The sequence below is a fragment of the Panthera pardus genome, unplaced genomic scaffold (assembly GCF_024362965.1).
Source record: "Panthera pardus isolate Hobbes unplaced genomic scaffold, ASM2436296v1 HiC_scaffold_7, whole genome shotgun sequence".
Classification (NCBI taxonomy): Eukaryota; Metazoa; Chordata; class Mammalia; order Carnivora; family Felidae; genus Panthera; species Panthera pardus.
Window position 1 is genome coordinate 19914960 of NW_026527002.1, and position 16539 is coordinate 19931498.

General features: G+C 41.2%; 1 long non-coding RNA gene across 1 annotated transcript in view; it reads right to left on the bottom strand.

The window, feature by feature from the left end:
• Positions 1 to 2713: 2713 nt before the first annotated feature.
• LOC128775262 (uncharacterized) overlaps positions 2714 to 16539 on the bottom strand; it is a 71941-nt gene continuing 58115 nt past the window's right edge. The window contains exon 4 of the long non-coding RNA XR_008419884.1: positions 2714 to 2858. This is a non-coding gene — a long non-coding RNA (uncharacterized LOC128775262). The remainder of the gene's footprint in view (positions 2859 to 16539) is intronic.

Below are 16539 nucleotides of genomic sequence, written 5' to 3' on the forward strand. Positions count from 1 at the left end.
ATTAGACAGTATCGTCTTTCTCCTTTGGAAGAAGAAATTGCAGTCTTGTCTTTACCTAAATCATTTTATGGGTCATTAATTGGATAGATAATGTTTCTCAGCAAAGGCTGAAGGGTCATTTACCATTTTCAACTCAACAACTAGCCGTGATCACAAGACAGCAATATGGAGAGAGAGGACACCAAGCTTTTTACGCACAAGCCTGGCTGGAATTACAAAGCCACACAATTTAGTCTCTTATTCTGCCCTTACACATGGGGTGAGAGGACTACCAATCTTTGTTTTGATTGGAAATCCTGGACATCAAGAAATCTACCGGTATGATAGTCTGATTTTAGAAAAGCAGAGACTATGATTTGCTCTTTGAGATTCAAGAATTAGGAAGATGAAGGCCCAAAGATCTCATCCCAGATACTCGCATCCTTGTGCCCTTGACTGTGCCCATGTTTTTTGGTAAAACGCCAGGGGCATTTAACTGCCTTTCTAGCCAGGATCAGAGAACTTGGGTCTCTCAGAAAATAACTCTGCAAGTGACTAGATCAGTACGATCAGAGGAGAGAAAGCAAGTCTCCTTTGAAAAGGTGCCAAAGAAACAGAAAAAAGGAGTTTCGTCAGAATGCTGAGCCCTTGGGATAAAATGCAGCTCCGTCCCAAATCCCCCTCCAGCTCCCCTTCCCTCACCACCTCTTCAATAACCTTTGATTGTCTGATGAGACTATGCTTAGCGGCATCAAAAGAGTCACCACCGGGCAGGGGAGCTGCAACCAGCTCTGGACACTCACTTTTCTTCCATCACAGGAGAGTTTGCCTACCCTTATCTTAAAAAAAAAAAAAAAAAAAAAAAAAATACACCGTTACCAAAAAATAAAAATAAAATCATGGTGGGGCACCTTGGTGGCTCAGTCCGTTAAGCAGGCAACTCTTGATTTCAGCTCAGGTCATGATCTCATGGTCATGAGATCAAGCCCTGCATGGGGTTCCATGCTAGGCATGGGGCCTGCATAAGATTCTCTCTCCCTCCCCCACTACCAAGTGTGTTCTCTCTCTCTTAAAAAAATTTTTTTTTGTAAATCATGGTAAAATACAGATAACATAAAATTTACCATTTTAACCATTTGGATGTATATTTCAGTGACATTAAGTACATTCATATCGTGCCACCCTCACTGACTGCCATCCATCTCCAGAACATTTTCATCAACCTAAACTGAAACCCTGTACCCATTAACCACCAACTCCCCATCCTCCTTTTTCCCCAGCCGCTTGTGTCCATCATCCTACTTTCTGTCTCTAGAAATTGATCTACTCTGGGAACCTTATAAAAGAGGAATCACACAATATTTGTCCTTTTGCAACTGGCTTATTTCACTGGTTCATCCACATTGTAGCAGGTGTCAGAATTTCCTTCCTTTTCAAGGTGAATAAAATTCTACCATATGTATATGCCACATTTCATTTATCTATTCATTCGTCTATAGGCACTTGGATAGTTTCTGCCTTTGCCTATTGTGAATAATTCTGCTATGAACATGGGTGCACAGATACCTGTTTGAGTCCCTATTTTCATTTCTTTCGGGTGTATACCCAAAAATGGAACTACTGGATCATATGGAAATTCTGTGTTTAATTTTTTGAGGACCCACCATACTGTTTTCCACAATAGCTATACCATTCTACATTCCCACCGGCAATAACGCACCATCTCCATGCCACTCATCTATGTATTAACAGTGTCTTTGGCTCAAAATATCACCATTTTTATTTTTTTTCATTCTTTTAGGTTTATTCACTTACTTGGAGACAGAGAGAGAGAGAGCGAGAGAGAGAGAGAGAGAGAGCGTGCACATGAGCAGGGAAGGGGCAGAGAGAGGGAGAGAGAATCCCAAGCAGCTGGAGAAGCTGAATGTCCACCAGCACGAAGCCCAATGTAGGGCTCCATCCCACGAACCGTGAGATCATGACCTGAGCTGGAACCAAGAGTTGGTTACCAAAGTAACCAAACACTTACCCAACTGAGCCACCCAGGAGCCCCCAAATATTGCCACGTTTAAGTCTCACCTGTCATCTGTCATGTTAGAGTACAAGGACACAGAGGCAAGCAATGGACTTCAGTGAAATTTCCCCCTCAGGAGGAGAGTCAGCATTCAGCACATTGTTGGTGTGGGTGAAAAGAAGGTTTTGACGTAGTGTGATACAAGCTCGAAACGAGAAAGAGAAATCCTTCAGGTTGCAGTATAAAGCCCGTTGGACATACCTACCCCCCACCCCACTTCATCTTCTTCAAGACAGAGGCAAGGACTCTGATACCAAGTTATGAGCAGAGCTCCCCAGTATAAAGTGGGGAGGAGGGAGCTCTACCAGAAGAGAGGATGAGATGATGCCATTTCTGAACTAGCACACCTGAGACTTCCCTTCCCCCCAGGGAGGCGAGCACTTCCCCTCATAGCCAGGACAGAGTCTAGAGAAAGTTCCTATCTGTGCTTCAAGAATGAGGCTTAAAGGCAGTTCTTCGAGGTTAGCTATCCAGGGCAAAATCCGCAGATTTAAAGAATTTACACTTGTTTCAACTGACCTGCTTTCTCTTTGGAATTGTAAACACAATAGTAGAGACCAAAGGCCACAGCAAACCCATCAGAGAGGATTAGAGCCTGTTATGGGTTAGAAAGTGTCCTCCAAAAAAGATGTAGTCAAGTACTAACCTTCCCTCACCTGTGAATGTGACCTTATTTGGAAACAGTCTTTGCAGATGTCATCAGGTTAAGATGAGGTCATTAGAAGTGGTCCCTAATTCCATGAGAGGGGAGACGGCCATGTGAAGACAGGAGCAGAGGCAGAAGGAACAGCTGGGGCTCCAGAAGCTGGAAGAGACAAGAAAGGCCCCTCCCCGTGGTGCTTGGGGGGCTCAGTCAGTTGAGCACCCACCTCTTGATTTCAGTTCAGGTCATGATCCCAAGGTTGTGGGAATGAGCCCTCATCAGGCTCTGCGCTGAGCTTGCAGCCAGCTGAAGATTCTTTCTCCCTCTCTCTCTCTCTCTCTCTCTCTCTCTCTGCCCTTCCCCCACCCACGCATGTTCTCTCTCTAAAAAAAAATAAAAGGGGGGGGGGGAAGGGCCCCTCCCCTAGAGGTTTTGAGAGAGCCCGTCCCTGCCAACATCTTGATTTTGGATTTGTAGCCTCCAGAATTGTGAGAAATTAAATTTCTGTTGTTTTAAGCCCCCCAACTTGTGAGGCTTTGTGAGAGCAGCCCTAGGAAGCTCACCTAGAGGCCAATACCTAGAAATCACACCCAAAAACACATTCGTGTTACCGCCGTCTCCGTATTTATTATGACAACTGTGAGCTGAGGAGGTTTCCTTAAGGAAATGATTGTCATATCAGATTCCCCTAAGTGTTTACAGACTTCTAAATCATGACCTTAGTTAATGAAATTGTCTCTGGCTGGAAGGGTTTTCGGTTTTTGTTTTTTGGTGCATAGACACTTCTAATCCCTACACTTGATTCACTTTCATATGAAAATTGTAAGCCTGATATTGTTCGGATGTTCCTGAGTCAGGCTGGCACAAAGTCAGGAGAGATTTAGCATGAAGACAGGGGAAATGAAGGGATTCCACACTCACTTTATTTCTCCTTAAGGTACAGTTACACAGATGGTTTAAGAAGCTCGTTAGGCTTTCCCAAATTCCCCTGTGCTTCCTAAAAGGTCATTAAAGTTTTGCAGCCATTCCCTTCAGTAGTCAGGAGGGTCTAAAACCCTGGCCATTGCCTTATCAGCTCTTTGAAATGAAAGCCGATGAGGCCGTGCAGCCCCCACAGGTGAAAAATGCATCATAGATGTTACTGCCTATCTCTCTATTCAAGTGTTGTCTGCTTCTTTAATGAAGTGGAGAAACTAAAAAGAAGGGAGTGCAAAAAGCATGAAATCTCTACCTGATGAAAGTTCTGATGAGTTCATCGCTAGGAATACCTGAAACTAATTGACTAATAGTCTTTTTATTCCGTGAGGTTGGTGAGAAGAAAAATGGGGTGGGAGTACAAAATCAAACAAAATCAGAGTGGAGACCCAGAGGAAGGAAGTGCAGCACCAGAGAAATTTATTATGCTTTACACACTTGCACAACACACACACACACACACACACACACACACACACACACACACACCATAAAGATGAAAAAGTGCCATATTTAACTATGATGCTAACAAAGAATGGTCATGAATACAGAGTTCACAGAAAAGGAAGCATAAAAGGCCTAAATCGTAAAAAAAAAAAAAAAAAAGCTCAATATATACTATGAGAAAATATACGCCTGTGTTAAACCATCACAAGATACAGTTTCTTATCAGATGGGCAAAAGTTAAAAATTATGACAACATACTCAGCGGCTGAGCATATAGGGAGAGTACAACCCCTGGGGAGGTTAATGTGGCAATATATTTAAGTGACAAATGAGGGGCACCTGGGTGGCTCAGTGGGTTCAGCATCCGACTGTTAATTTCACCACAGGTCATGATTTCATGGTTGGCAGGATCCAGTCCTGCATCAGGCTCTACACTGCTGGCACGGAGACTGCTTGAAATTCTCTCTCTCTCTCTCTCTCTCTCTCTCTCTGCCCCTCCCCCACTTGTGCATGTGCATGTGCATGCTCTCAAAAATAAATATAAATAAACTTATAATAAATAAGTAAATAAATAAATAAATGACAGTGGAATTTACTCTTTGACCTGGCAATCCCACTTCTGGGGATTTCTCCAAGATATGCCAACATAGGTTCTATTCATATCTGCCTTATTATACAGTAATATTATTATATATTATTATAAGACTCTTCATATCTGTATTATTTATAATAGTAAAAGGTGAAACCAATGCCTGTGGTCATCTACAGGAAACTTTTAAATTAACTATGGCACGTTCACACAATGAAGAAAAGAATGGGGAAGCTTTAGGTATGTGGGTGTAGAAACATCTCCATGACATAGTTACTTTTCTTTGGTTTTTAAGGTGCAAAACAATTACCATATGGTAGTGTTAAAATATGTGCTTAAATTCTTTGACACTTCTCCCTTCAACGGTTGGATCCAGGGGCACCTGGATGGCTCGGTTGGTGGAGCATACGACTCTTGACCTCAGGGTTATGAGTTCCAGCTCTGTGTTGGGTGTAGAGATTACTTACGAATAAAATCTTTAAAAAAAAAAAAAAAAAAGAGTGGGAGCCAAGGTCTGTTTCCTTGAGTGTGGACTGGGCTCAGTCACGTGTTCATGAAGAGACAGGAGAAGTGGTAGTGTGGGACTGCAGAGACTAGGTCATCAAAGGCGTTTTGGCTTCCTCCTTGCTCTTCCTCTTGAATCACACACGCAGGGGAACCCAACTGCTATGTTGTGACTCTGATGGTGCCATGCAGCAAGGAACTGAGGCTTTCTGCCAACAGCTATGTGAGTGAGCCATCTGCCTGGAGGCGGATCCGCTATCCATAGTCACACTTACAGAAGCCCTGGCCCAAGTTGGACAGAAGTCTCATGTGAGGCCTTGAGCCAGAACTACTCAGCCAAATCAATCCTGGATTGAGAGCTCTCAGAAACTATGAGATACGACACGTGTGTTGCTTTAAAATGCTAAGTTTTCAGGGCACCTGGGTGCCTCGGTCAGTTAGGCATCTGGTTTTGGTTTAGGTCACGATCTCATGGTTTGTGGGTTGGAGACCGGCGTCGGGCTCTGTGCTGACAGCTCAGAGGCTGGAGCCTACTTCAGATTCTCTCTCTCTCTCTCTCTCTCTCTCTCTCTCTCTCTCTCTTTCGGGCCCTCCCCTGCTCATGCTCATGCGCTCTCTCTCTCTCTCTCTCTCTCTCTCTCAAAAATAAACATTAAAACAATAATAATAATAATAAAATAAAATGCTAAGTTTTCTTTCTGGTAGGGGTGAGAGGTGTAGGAATTTGTTATGCAGCAGTAGCTAAATAATGCAACAGTGTTTATAGCAGGCTTTTTTTGCATAATAAAGAAGAAAAATAATATATAACCGTGTTTTCTTGTTTTTGCAGTAAAGAAACACTGGAAAGGCACCCAAGCATTAACAAAAGTGGTTGCTTATGTAAATGGTTAGCGGAATGGGGAATAACATAGATGGGAATAGGAAAGAGAACCCAATTTCTCAAGTTCCACCTTTTGTATATCCTCTTCTATTTTTATATTAAGTTCATACATACTTACATACTTTTAAAGTAATTTGTAAGCAATTTTTTTATTTTAAGAGATAAAAAAAATTTTTTTAATGTTTATTTATTTTTGAGAGAGAGAGCATAAGCAGGGGATGGGCAGAGAGAGAGGGAGACACAGAATCTGAAGCAGGCTCCAAGGCTCTGAGCTGTCAGCACGGAGACTGACGTGGGGCTCAAACTCACCAACTGTGAGATCATGACCTGAGCTGAAGTCAGATGCCCAAATGACTGAGCCACCCAGGTGCCCCAAAACATTCTTATTTTAAATCTATACAAGATAACAGATGTTAACTTACCATGGTCATCACTTTACAGTGTATGTAAGTCAGGTCATTATGCTGTACACCTTAAACTTCCATAGTGCTCTATGTTAATTATATCTCAATAAAATGGAATAAAACTAATTAAATTAAAATTTAAAGTAAAAGATTAAGCTAGGATTTTTTAAAAATAAGATAAAAAATAATGGGGCGCCTGGGTGGCTTGGTCGGTTAAGCGTCCGACTTCGGCTCAGGTCATGATCTCACAGTCCGTGAGTTTGAGCCCCGCGTTGGGCTCTGTGCTGACAGCTCAGAGCCTGGAGCCTGTTTCAGATTCTGTGTCTCCTTCTCTCTCTGCCCCTCCCCTGTTCATGCTCTGTTTCTCTCTGTCTCAAAAATAAATAAACGTTAAAAAAAAAAAAAAAAATTTTTTTTTTTTTTAAATAAGATAAAAAATAAAATAAATAAAATAAAGCATTTTTCCCCCTTTAATACATGCTTGGGGCCCCAGGGGAGACCTAACCTCTCCAGGTTGCCTGTAGCAACTGAATTCAGAACCTGAGGTAGCCCTGTCATATACCCTGTTGTGTGGATAGAGAGTTATGGAGAGAGACTGCAGAGAAAGGAAATGAATCGAGAGGAATACGGATAAACTCTAGCGTCTGGCTCACATGTGTCCTTACAATAAATTCTACCTTCAGTCAGTCAGTATCTGCATTTGTCATCAAAAGAACTTTAGGCAAGACTCTGTAGATTCTTAAATGGAGCCAAGAGAGCTGAAAGCCATTGAAGCGGCTCTCTCTTTAATTCTTCCCTTCCTGTGATTTACGCCTTTCATTAATTCAGGAATTTTACTTGAGAAATGTTTATTAAGTATCTACAGGTACAAGACCTCCATAGTGTGATTAGAAAGTGATGACATCATTAATATTTGGCAGTAAAATCATGTATCTTAAAGCACTGCCACCCACTTGAAGGAAAAGAACTTCAAAGGTTTAAAAATCATAACACGTAATATTAATTATACTGGAATGAAAATTAAAAAAAATTAAAAACCCAATTTCTTTTTTTTTAAGATTTTATTTTTAAGTAATCTCTACACCCAACACGGGGCTTGAACTTATAGTCCCAAGATCAAGAGTCGCACGTTCTACTGACTGAGCCAATCAGGTACCCCTTAAAAATCCAATTTCTGGGGTGCCTGGGTGGCTCAGTCTGTTGAGCGTCCGACTTTGGCTCAGGTCATGATCTCACAGTTTGTGAGTTCGAGCCCTGCGTCAGGATCTGTGCTGATGGCTCAGAGCCTGGAGCCTGTTCACATTCTGTGTCTCCCTCTGTCTTTGCCCCTCCCTTGCTCATGCTCTGTCTCTCTCTGTCTCAAAAATAAATAAAACATTTTAAAAAAAATTTTTAATAGATAAATAAAAATAAAAATCCAATTTCTATAATGGGGAGGAAAATATATATGTAAAGCTACAGATTCAAAATTAGAATTGTTGAAATGACAGCAACTTTAGAGTACATTGAGTTCAAACTCCCACTCACTATAGGGGGTATAGCTCAGGGGTAGAGCATTTGACTGCAAACTCCCACTCACTATAGATTATTTTATTTTTTTTAATGTTTATTTATTTATTTTGAGAGAGAGAGGGAGAGCCTCTCCCAAGCAGTCTCCATACTGTTAGTACAGAATTCTAGACAGAGCTCAATCCCACAAACTGTGACATCACGACCTGAGTCAGACGCTCAGCTGAGCCACCCAGGCACCCCAATATAGACTTTTTTTAACTTTATTTTTAAGCAATCTCCACACCTACCGTGGGACTCAAAACCCACAATGCAAGATCCAGAGCCGCAGCTTCACTGACTGAGCCAGCCAGGTGCCCCTCAATATAGATTTCTTAGTTTTTACAAGAAAAAATAAGCTGTTAACATATAAAATACACGTTATATGTTACTTACTATTATATATGAAATATATTGTGAGTGTGTGTGGATGGATAGATAAACAGAAAGATACAAAATCTCTTCAATTACCTTTAAAAAAATAATAACAACATATGAATATGGAAATTCCAATGTTCCAATCTGGAGCTGTTTCTGGCAACAGCTGCATGGTAGAAGGAATCTCATCAATGTCATTCATATGCACCAGCCCTGCCCCCCACCCACAACTGTTTGGCATACACAGAATGATAGTTATTACCTCCTCTCTGCCCCTGATGGGAAGTTAACTCCCAAAACTCTTGTTCCTCTATCCCATGTAAGAACTTTTCTCCATATCTTGGAGAGACAGTTTTTTTTTTTGTTGTTGTTATTTTCAAGAAAGTGTTTCTTTAAAGACTTTATTTTTAAGTAATCTTTATACCCAATACCCAGAATTTCTAATTCTAAATTCATATTTCTCCAAATTTTAAAATTGAATTTAAAAAAAAGTTTAGAATCATTTTCTGCACAGTTCATTAACTCACATCAGTCTAATTTCAAATTCTTGTAGAGCAATATACTGTTTCATCTACAACCAACAAATCATAAGGATGCCCATAACCGTGGTTGAATGTCTTTTGTCTTATAATTGCATCTTACTGGTCACCAGGAGACAAGACAGAATATAAGTATTAATAAAATGATTAATTCATGTGAATTTATCGAGAAACTTTCTATATGCTAATACATTGGTTAAAGATATTTAATAATACTAATACCATCATTATCTCATTTAATCTTCGTAGCAATCCTATGAAGTAGATGTTGCACACTTTACAGAAGAGGAAACTAAGCCAACTTTTGCCTTAACTCACAGAGCTAATAAGCCCAGTGCTCTCCGTCCAAGACCATGTGTTTTCTACTTTGCTCCAATGTCTTCTTGGTTTTAAAAGTTTCAAACTAATAGGGGCACCTGGGCAGCTCAGTTGGTTAAGCGTCTGACTTCGGCTCAGGTCATGCATGATCTCACAGTTGGTGAGTTCAAGCCCTGCATCAGGCTCACTTCTGTCAGTGCAGAGCCCACTTTGGAGTCTCTGTCCCCCTCTCTCTCTGTCCCTCCCCCTGGTTCTCTCTCTCAAAATAAATACAGAAACTTAAAAAAAAAAAAAGTTCAAACTAACAGAAAACCAAGAAAACTATGGATAAAAACACAATGGGATTAGTAAGTATATAGCAAGGGAGTTACAGTGTTTGGGGATATTACATAGAAAAGGTCAAATTGTAACCCTGGGGAAGATGATAGCGAAGAGAAGCAGGATGTATGAGCTCAGTCTTTAGGGAGAAGGGGTTACCCAAGTCAGTGGGGCCAGAAGCAAGGAGTTTCCATTTCAAACTGCAAAAATGATGTGAGCACATACACAGAGGCTTGCAGCAGCCTACATCATCCCAGACACCTCGAGTCAGTGGGTTCATCTGGAGTGATGGACACTTGCCATTGAAGGTGGTCAGAGGGTAGGGGCCAGATCATAAAGTGACCTGCAATCCTCACTGAAGAGTTCGAAATGTTTCTGAATGCAGTGGGGGGTCCCGAAGGAAAATTGAAAGCAAAAGAGAGACCTGATCTGGGTATGTTTTGGAAAGCCCTTCATGAGGCTCTGAATTAAAGTAATCACAAGTAGATGATGGGAGAGGAAAGATTTGAGAGGTGATTTGAAGTTGGAATGAGGCAGGACCTGGTGACCAATTGGATGTGGAGGACAAAGGAAAGAAAAGTCCAGGGTCCTGGGTAACGCCCAAGTTTCTAGTGACACCATTAAGTGACAGAATTTCAGGAGGGACAGCTAGTTGGGAAAGGAATTAGATTTGAGATATAAAGAGTAGGCACTGGAAACAATAGGTTTAGATCTCAGGAGAAAGATCTGGTTGGAACTACAGAATCACCAGTGATGGAGAAAACACAGAAGGATGAATTCACTCAAAAAATAAACAGAAAAAAAGGCTAAGGACCAAGTCAACAGTGATGTCACACAATGAGCATGTGCCCAGTGCTGGATACCGATACACTGGGCACTCTATCCCAGCTCTGCCACAAGACATAACTGTGACAATGAAATGAGAAATGGCATGCCTGTCCCCAAGCAAACACTCATAAATGTTGGTTGTTATTATCTCTACTGGAAAACATCTCCATGTTTTCACAAGTTCATGAATGTGTAAGTCTCACCTTCATCTCTAATAATATACACACTATTATAGTATATAATAATAATTAATAATAAGCAATGTGCTTCTATTAAGCACCTGCTAGATTTCAAAGACTGTGCTTGGCATTTTGCATTAATCTCTTCAATTTCCATAGTATCTCTCTCATACAGTATTATGTTTATCATTCCCACTTTACAGATGAAAAAACTGAAGCATTGACAGGTTAATTTACATGCTCAAGGTCGTACATTCATTACAGGCACAAAGGGGGGATGGGAGAAGGAAGAAGGCCTTGGCCCAGCACAAAAACTAGGAAAGGAATAACAAAGCCTGCCCTGTGGGTTCCTCACCCCCGCCCCCATGCTCAAGAGGAAATTTCTAAACACATAAAATGTCATTGAGATTTGCCCCTATGTAGAAGTCCTGGGTCAAATCACAGCTCCACAGTCCCTACCATGAGGATAAAGGATGGCCAAAGGTGACAAAAGTAGAAAGTAGTCTTCTTGAAATTTTCTGTTAAGACATTATCTGATGTTTAGGTTGCCTCTTTAAATAAAGTATTAGACTATATCTGATTAGACTATATCTGGCACACTGTAATTATATTTAGGAGCTTGAACATGATTGGTATACATTAATACTGAAAGAATAAATTTCTAAATGTCTCATTTAACTCACTTTAACTGCTCTCCATCAAATTCACAAAAGGTACAATTCTGCACTTCACAGTGAGTGCTATCTGAACTAAAGAATCTATTGCAACTCTTAAAGTAAGCATTTACAACCCTACATAATTTCTTCTTTTTCCTCAACTGCTTTATTACTTGAATGACCAGTGATGTAAGTTAAAGATTTTTTAATTGCTTCTTTTTCTTGCATATTTATTTGCATTCCTAAATTTACTTAACAAAAGATTTTCTTATTTGCATAGATCAATCTTAAATGCAAAGCCTATAGAATATACTCGCAAGTAGACAATAGCTCCACAGGGTTAAGGTATTAGAGCGTGACTACCTTGCATTGTTTAAAAGATGAGCTAAGTGCTTCGTTTTAACCTAAATAGAGACCCCACTAGCACAAAGAACCAAAGTCAGTCACGGGTCCCTGCAACATCTTTACACGATTACAATGAGATGAAAAACTCTGAAAATCCCTCAAGTTTTTAAAAACTACTCTCCCCACCGCAAAAAAAAAATCATTGGTGTCACTCATTCCTAACCACAACGCAGCAACTGCAATTATCTTAACACGTACTAATTAGATTTATTAGGCCATAGTGTTTGGGCGGGGTTTTCCCTAAAGGAGCAGACAAGGCCTCTCTGTAGATTATTAACTAAATGGGTCTATATGCCATAAAGTCCATTCTTACCTTTTTATTTTTTCATGAGACATTCATCAATGAATGGATTAATAGGACCACAAAGGAAAAGTGAAGCATTTGTGTGCAATAATTTATCCTATAAAAGAATGATTAACTGACAGATTCTATTGAATGCCAAAATCTAACATTAAATTTTATTCTTAAACTGAAGCAGCTTAGTAAAGAAGTTATAAACATTTTTAGAAATCCAGAGAGAGAAAGCCCGGGAAACCATGCTCAAGATTCAGTGGGTAGGATTCCCAGTTGTTGTTTGTTTGTTTTTTTCCATTTTATTTTTAAGTAATTTCTACACCCAACATGGGGCTCAAACCTACAACCCCAAGCTCAGGAGTCCCATGCTCTACCGGCTGAGCCAGCCAGGAGCACCTCCAATTAATTCTTTAGGAAACTTGGTGAACTTACTCATTTATTCATAATCTACCCTAGTTTCCTGACTAAACTAAGAATGCTGGTGGTAATCATAACTCAAAAAATACTGGAGGAGGAAGGGGAGTTAGTGATGTCACACACGTTTCTATAATATATGAGTTTTGTCTGATGAGCACAGTACTTTGTAATCATCCAAATAACAATTTTTAAAATTAAATATATATATATATATATTTTGATAGAGGCGACTGGCTAGCTCCATCAATAGAGGACTAGACTCTAGATCCTGGAGTCATGACTTCAAGCCCCACATTGGGTATAGAGCTTACTTAAAAATAATTTTTTTTAACAAAATATTTACTTTCACCATTTTTTTCAAGAAACATAAAGGTATGTAGGCAGGATGCAGGCTATCTTTCAGTTCACCTAGCCTATGAAAAGTGTGGTTACTGTTTGCCCCTTACAAGATTTCTCGGAGGCACACATTCCCAGGTATGTGATTTTCATCGAATTACCTCACATCTTACCTCCATGCTCTTGCAAACTGTTGTGCCAGACAGAAACATCGTTTTTACCTTCCTGCACAATGTGCAAAACTGAATCTTCAAGTCTCATCTCTCCTCCATGGGTAAAAACTAAGTCTGTAAATCTTGAAAGAAGGCATGAAGTAGTTTTGAAAAGAGACCTTTGATTTGTTTACATGGTTTTTCTTTCATTCTAACGGACTTTGCCTACTTGTACGTTTGATTTACATCTAATTTCCTGTTTGATAATCCATTACATGTACACGAACACCTTAGGAAGCAGTGTCAATTACAATGAGTCTCCAATACTTATTTTTCTCCTTCTGTAATGAACTTGAACTTTTCTGCCTCAAGATCCTGAAAAGAACATTTTTTTCACGTTGCATATGCACACTGTGCGCCATGAAACAATAATTATTTCCACGAATGCCCCGTCTCTTCTCTTGCCCGCCAACCTGAGTTGTGCATTGGAAACTTTCTCCTACGTCTGTGGCAACGACTGGAAATGTTTACCTATAAATGCATACCAGGTTACCATAAATTCTCTTGCTGATGTTTATATTCCAAGAAACCAGGCACAGAAAATAGAATCATAACAACACACTGAAGGGGCGGGCTTTCACAAATACATTGCTGACAAATGTCAGTAATCCAGTTTTCACTCTGCATTTCTCTCCGTGAAAGTTAATTGCACGCAAACAGACACACAGGACTATGCTAGAGTAAATTAGCGTTTCGCCCCTTGCCAGAAGGAAGCTAAGACGCTAAGAGGTAATGAGTTTTATTAACTCTCATAATGTCTGCAAAGTAGCACAGCATCAAAGTATCGGATCCCTTTTTAGTCTCTCCCCGAAGACCTACTTACAGGAGCAAGCGCATCAATGCCGCATTGATCAGCAAAACGCCGGCGGAGGCATTCTGCTCGCATCAGAAGCTCGGCTCCTGCACCCTTTCCACCGGCTGCGATGAACCTACGGCCAGGCGCACCGCACGGCGCAGGAATCGGCGACTCGCGTTTCCGAAGTGTGCTCAGCGTTTATGTGTTTGGAGCTAGATCTCCATTTCCTCTCCGCACTATTACAATCAATAGGTGTGAGTTTCAGTGGGTAGGGCGCAAAAACTTTGAGTCATTCTGATCGTTTGCAATGGAAAGAATTGGAAAATAATGGAAAGCAAAAATGAAATTAAAACTTTGGAAACAAAGAATAAGAAATTGGTTTATTAGGGAAAAATTCTGGTGCTTGACAAAAGCACAATTAGTGACTTCTGTGGATTTGCTCCGAAGGTTCGGAGGCGGGCATTGTTTGTTTGCTAAGTGTTCTCCGGTTGGTGTATTTAGTTGAGAAGTACGGCCCGCGTTTTGTTTGGCACAGATGCAGCGTATCAGTCATGATGGATAAGTACCTTCACCAGCAGTTAATTAACTCAGTTCCAAATGAAGCCCCTGGACTGGACTCAGTGGTTGTCAGGGTGGGGTTCTCAGACCAGCAGCAGCAGCAACTGCTGCTGGGATCTGGTTGGAAATGCAAATATTGAGTCCCACCCCAGACTTCCTGAAACTGGGACTCTGGGGGTGGGGCCCAGCAATCTGTTGTTACAACCCCTCCAAGGGATTCTGAAACAGGCTAACTTTTGAGAAGCACTGGAACAGTTATTCAAATGATAAAAAGTAACCTGGAGCCCAGATTAAAACGAAGTATTTCCAGAACCTTCTCCTGGAAATGGATTGGGTGGAGCTACTGTGTGGCAGGAGGGTCTGTATTTTAACCAGCAGCCAGGGTGACTCTCCCTGGGCAAGTTTGGGAAGACCTGAATTGATTTATCTCTGGAAGGCTACTTTCCAGGTCTGGCTTTTCCTTTGTTGCTTGAGTAGAACGGTATTTTGAAATGGGGGGAAAAGAAACAACAAAACATGAGGTTGAAGCGAAGAGGGTGAGGATTCCAGCATGAACTAGACCAAGGAAACTGGAGAGAGGTTAACGGATTGTTTCCACCAGTTCAAGAAACCCCTGCCAGCAAAAGACAAAGGGAACATGAAAGATGTCCCTGTGTGCTGAGACAAAGGAAACATGGAAAATAGACTTTGGTTAGGTTTCGGTGACTCATTGAAATGTCTTTCAGGCAAGAAGGAGATAAGGAAAATAATGTATAATTGACCACTTCTGTTGGTGGGCTACTCTTCGATCAGTGTCCATAAGTTAAGAGACTCGTTGCACACAGCATTGTAATTTCCACTGTATATACTGTTGGGCACTCTACATTACGTTCTCTTCCGGGCTGACACTGAAGTCGGCCTCCTCTCACGCTCAGGCAAAGGCCCAGGCCTCTGCTGGCCAATGCCTGAAATTATACCCCTCAGATTTCTTTCAGTAGCTTTTTAGCTTTGGATCTCTTTTTAAAATGCAAGAATTAAGGGGGCGCCCGGGTGGCTCAGTTGCTTGAGGTCTGGTCTGTGAGTTCAAGCTGCGGGTGGGGGTCTGTGCGGACCGCTCAGAGCCTGGAGCCTGCTTTGGATTCTGTGTTTCCCTCTCTCTCTACCCCTCCCTGGCTCATAAGAGTATGAGTCTCTCTCACTCTCTCTCGAAAGATCAGCCACTAATTACAAAGAGAGGACGGAGGACCTATGTGTAAGCAGACGAATGCCTATATTTCAGGTGGTTTAAGAGAGCCCTCAGGGCTGGCTTGTTGGTTTAAAATGGATAGAGAACTGGGTTAGAGGGTATGAAGATAAATAATAAATGAGTGACAGCTCAAGACCACAGTGAGGCTAAGGTTAATAAGTCTCAATCCCAGCGGGTAAAGAGCCTCTCTTCAGGAGATAACTGCGTAAATGGTATCTCACTGGTGTACCTGTTTTGTTCACTTAAGAATTTTTTTTCTGAATCAAAATAAAATCAAAAGAGAACAAATCTTGATGAAATTCAGGAGTCTGTTTACTTCATGTTGATTGATTCACTTGGGAGAGAGGTGAGCTCTTTTGTCGCTTCTGTGACAGATGACCATTGTTGGCCTGGCAGTTGCTTTAACAGTTAAACTTATTCTAATTTATAGGCCATGCGACACACCAGCCCAACATAAGTTAGTATACCAGTGTGTGAATTTTTTAATCCCGTGTTGTCACAGAGGCATTATTGTGAAATATTCATCCTGCGTATCCCTCACCTGTCTTCATTCATAACACTAGAGCTGGAACACAGAAAGACTACTTATTTATTTTATTTTTCAATGTTTATTTATTTTTGAGAAAGAGAATGCGAGTAGGTTAGGTGCAGAGAGACAGGGAGACACAGAATTGGAAGCAGGCTCCAGGCTCCGAGCTGTCAGCACAGAGCCTGACGCGGGACTCGAACCCACAAACTGTGAGATCATGACCTGAGCCGAAGTCGGATGCTCAACCGACTGAGCCACCCAGGCGCCCCACAGAAAGACTATTTAAATGCAGATGCTTTGGGGCACCTGGCTAGCTCAGTCACTATAGCAGGCAACTCTTGATCGCCCACGTTGTAAATTCAAGCCCCATGTTGGGTGTAGAGATTACGTAAAGGTAAACAATTTTTTTGTCTATTATCGAGAGAGAGAGAGAGAGAGAGAGCGAGCAGGGGAGGGGTAGAGAGAGAGGGAGAGAGAATCCCAAACAGTCTCTGAGTTGCCAGGGCA